This window comes from Nannospalax galili, unplaced genomic scaffold, assembly GCF_000622305.1.
Source record: "Nannospalax galili isolate Female #2095 unplaced genomic scaffold, S.galili_v1.0 scaffold364, whole genome shotgun sequence".
NCBI lineage: Eukaryota > Metazoa > Chordata > Mammalia > Rodentia > Spalacidae > Nannospalax > Nannospalax galili.
Genome location: NW_008352752.1, coordinates 4,133,911 through 4,138,877, shown reverse-complemented (window position 1 = coordinate 4,138,877; position 4,967 = coordinate 4,133,911).

The following is a 4,967-nucleotide window of genomic DNA, read 5'->3' as shown; positions in this document are numbered from 1 at the left end:
GTGCTGGACCCCCTAGAATTGGAGATACAGATGGTTGTTAGTTGCAATATGAGTGCTGGGAATTGAACCCAGGACCTCTGCAAGAGCAACTAGTGAGCCATCTCTCCAGCCCAATGTATTTTTTTTAAAAAAAGAAGGAAAGAAGGAAGGGAGGGGGGAGGGGAAGAGGGAAGGAAGGAAATCATGAGCAAGTGAAATGTCTGCTATCTAAAATGACTATGTTTTAGGATGACTGGCTATGCAGCAATGGCTAGTTGATACAGCTGCTGAGAAAAGCATGAAGAGTCCTCTAGGGTTCTTTCAAAATGTGCAGAACAGTTTAAAGACAGGGCACCCTGTTTATTGACCTCCAAAATGTTTGACAGAAGGAGCTGCTATTACTGGCCAAACCCAGCCAGGTCCTTCTCAGGCTTGTTCCAAGTCTCAGAACCAATAGCTCTAGCAGTGGGCTGGTGGAGGCCTGGAGAAGGTGTACTCTGTGAAGGAGAAGGAAACTAAACCCTTTCTTTCTCTTTAACTTCTTTTTTTCTTTCTACTTCCCTCTTCCTCCCTGCTCCTCTGCAAGTGCGTGCGTGCGTGTGTGCGTGTGTGTGTGTGTGTGTGTGTGTTTTCCACCAGGGTCTACTGTGTAGCATAAGCTGGTCTTGAAGACAGGCTTCAACTCCACCATGCCTGGGTGGAAGATAACTCTTAAGTAAGTTTTCAAACCCAGGCCTTTACCATCTAGCTCAAATTCTCTCTTGGTGAAGCCAGCAGGGTGACAGCTTCTTGGCAAAGTTTAGACCCATGACTTCTACTTGTGACACCTGCAGCCAATGTTCGTGAACTGCTTCTAAACTATCTTCTGTTTCCATTTAACACAAGTTAACACTTCTGAAGCTGGAGGACTGCCCTATATATCTGTGTGTCCTCAAGGTCCCAGGACAGTCCTTGGTCACCTAACAGATCACACCACTGTGTAAGATGAAAAGAAAAGGAGAATGTATAACTGTATACTTCAGTCATGCTGTTTAACTTGCACTTTCCCAGCATGTTCATATCATTTGGGCACATTGCTACTGCGTAGGCCTGGGCCGGGTACAACCAAAGACCTTGGTGAAACTGGTGGCACACGGGAGGTAGTATGATGGCCACCTGCATACAGGGAGGTTAACGGTGCACACTGAGGACACTGTGTATATAAAGTCACCACAGGAACCTTGATCCTTTGGGGAAGTCCCCCAGAGAAGTGTCTACAAGCCTCCAATATTTAAAGAATTCTTAGTAAATTTCCATTTTCCCATGTGTTATATGAGGCTATTTCTTATGAGGTTACCCCAACTAATGAAGGCAGAAATGATCATCTGCTTCAAGCCCTCTGACTCTTGCAGAATCTAATAATTGAAGCTATTAGATTTGTCCAGAAGGCAATTATCTAAGATTTGAGAAACGCTCACACCAATAAAGCAAATCAAAGCCAGAGCTTCCTCTCAGACCTCAGGTAGGACTGTAGACAGAGAACAATTCCTTCATCCTGTTAAACACAAGTGCTACCTGATCAAGAACTCACACAGAAATACTCAACTGCCCAGTGGTTTAGGTCCAAGAATATGCATTTCTCCCTCAACAGGAAACATGGAAATAGCGAATTTTCTGTGATACACAGTCATTAAAATAATACAGGCCAGGTGTGGTGCCACAGGCCTTTAAACCAGTATTCAAGAGGCAGAGGCTGGCAGATCTCTGTGAGACTGAGGCCAGCCTGGTCTACATAGCAAGTTCCAGGCCATCGGGGGCTACAGGGAGACACCATATCCAAACACACACACACACACACACACACACACACACACACACACACACACACACGCGCGCACACACACACACATATATATACCACAACACGCGAGCGCGCGCACACACACACGCATATGTATGGCACGACACGCGTGTGTGCGCATGCACACACACACAAATGGTGCTAGAAAAACTGACCTTACACATAAAAAGTAGAAATGAAGTCTAACCCTTACCTTGCCCCATTTATAAGACTTAGTTCAGGATGACTCAGTGTGTAAAGTGATTACTGTGCAAGCATGAAGACCTGAGTTCTGATCCCTAGAACCTTTATAAAAGCTGTGTGTGGTGCTTTGCCTGTAACCCTAGTGCTGGGGGGAGACACAGGAGGATCCCAGTGCCTTGCTGCCAGCCAGCCTAGCTGAAAAATGGTTAGCTCCATGTTCAGTGAGAGACCCTGTTTGAAAAATAAGGCGGAGGGAGCTGGAGAGATGGCTCAGCAGGTACGAGCTCTTCTGGAGGACCCAGGTTCAGTTTCCAGCACTTACAAGGTGACTAACTTAACTGTCCTGTCCTTAACTCCAGTTCCAGGGGATCCAGTGCCCTCATCTGGTCTCTGTGGGCACTAGGCATGCATGTGGTATGCTTATATACATGAAGGTAAAATACTCATACACATAAAATCAGGTGAAGTAACTGAGGAAGACTTCCACCACCAACCTCCCAGCCTTCATAGGTTCACACCAACATCAGCTTCCCAGTCTTCATAGGTTCACACCAACATCAGCTTCCCAGCCTTCATAGGTTCATACCAACAACCTCCCAGCCTTCATAGGTTCACACCAACAACCTCCCAGCCTTCATAGGTTCACACCAACATCAACCTCCAGCCTTCACAGGTTCACAGCAACATCAACCTCCAGCCTTCACAGGTTCACACCAACATCAACCTCCAGCCTTCACAGGTTCACACCAACATCAACCTCCCAGCCTCCATAGGTTCACACCAACATCAACCTCCCAGCCTTCACAGGTTCACACCAACATCAACCTCCCAGCCTTCACAGGTTCACACTACCATCAACACTCCAGCCTTCATAGGTTCCTGTACCAGCATCAACCTCCCAGCCTTCACAGGTTCACACCAACATCAACCTCCCAGCCTTCATAGGTTCACACTACCATCAACACTCCAGCCTTCACAGGTTCACACTACCATCAACACTCCAGCCTTCATAGGTTCCTGTACCAGCATCAACCCTCCAGCCTTCATAAGTTCACTCCACCATTGACCTCCCAGCCCTCATGAGTTCATGTACCAGCATCAACTTCTAAGCTTTCATAGGCTCACACCACCATCAATCCCCCCAGCCTTTATAGACTTTATAGGTTCATGTACCAGCATGTGCCCTTGCACATGAGCATGCCCACATGTGTATACACCACACACATACAGAGGCACACGTAGGCACTTGCATACACAATAAAAAATAATAATTAGTTCAAGGTAGACATGCCTGTAATCCCAGTACTTGGGAGTCTGAAACAGAAGGATCATAGGCTATGCAGCAAGACCTTATGTCAAAAACAAAAATTTAGTTCAAAGTAAATCACAGACCTAAACATAAGATCTAAAATAATTGAATTTCTAGAAGAAAACAGGAAAAAATCTTACTGTATTAATTTCTCACTGTTATGACAAAATACCTGACAAAAGGAACTTAAGGAAGGAAAGGTTTATTATGGCTCCTGGTTTGAAGGAGCAGTCCAGGGAAGGCATGGAAGCAAGAGCTTGAGACAGCTGGTTACATAGCAGCCAGAACAGAGAGCAATGCATGTTGGTGTTCCACTCACCTTCTCCTTTATTCAGTCTGGGACCCCAGTCTGTGGGATGGTGCCACCCAGGTTCCCTCCTCAGTTAACCCCTCTAGAAATGCCCTCACTGACACACCTAGAGGTTGATTCTAAATCCCATCAAATTGACAATTAAGATTAATCATCACATTTAGGAACTTCGAATTATACAAAGATTTCTTAAATAGGATGTAAACAGAACAAATCTTAAATGACAACAAAAAATGTACAGTGAGCATGGTGTTACATGCCTTTAATCTCAGTCCTCAGGAGGCAGAGGCTGGGAGGATCTCTTAAGAGATTAAGGTCATCCTGGTCCACCTTGTGGCTTCCAGGCTTGGACTAGAGAGGCCCTGTCAAAAAAAAAAAAAAAAAAAAAAAACAACAACAAACAAACAAACAAAAAACAACAACAACAACAAAACAAACAAACAAAATGTTACACTAGGGCTGGTGAGATGGCTCAGCAAGTAAAGGCACTTGCAACCCAACCTGTCAACCTGAGTTTAAGTCCTGAGACTCCCATGGTAGAAGCAGAGAATCAACTCCTGCAAGTTATCCTCTTCCACACGTATGTGGTGCATGCACATGCACACACACACACACACAAATAAATAAGTGTAAAAAGAAACAAGAAGCTATTTCAGACCTATGCGTCAACATGGAAGCTGGTCAGGGGACTTTGGCTGAGTGTAAAGGGAAATGGCACACATCTTACTCACTTGGATATATAAAGCACATTTTCTTCATCCACTCATCAAACTTCTGAACACTCAGACATATTTATTGATTATACGTGCAAAGAGAAAGATCTAGAGTGATGCACATCCCACAAGAGACTTTCTTTTTCTTTTTTTCCTTTTTTTTTTGGTCGTTTTGAGACAGGGTCTCCCTGTAGCCCCAGCTGTCCTGGAACTCACTATGTAGACCAAGCTGGCCTTGAACTCAGAGAGATCTGCCTGCCTCTGCCTCCCAAGTGCTGGGACTAAAGGCGTGCACCACCACACCCAGAGAGACTTTCTTTTTTAATCTTACTAATATTGGTATTATGTGAATTTTTTAAAATGTGTATTACTTAACATTCAATTTTAAAAAATGCAAAGAATCCAATTCTGGCCAACTTAGGAGTTAAAAAAGCAAAAGGGCACCTTTTCGCATGTCCCCAGTCCTTTGCCCACATACTGCAGTAGGCACGCGAAGTTACTGATTGGCCCTGGCAGAAACACACAGCATTAAGGCTGGCCTTTCTGGATCAGAATTAATAGTGGTTCAGTTACACAGAGATCCCGGCCACTTCCTCAGTAGCTGGAAGACAAAACTGGCCAACTAAGAAGACT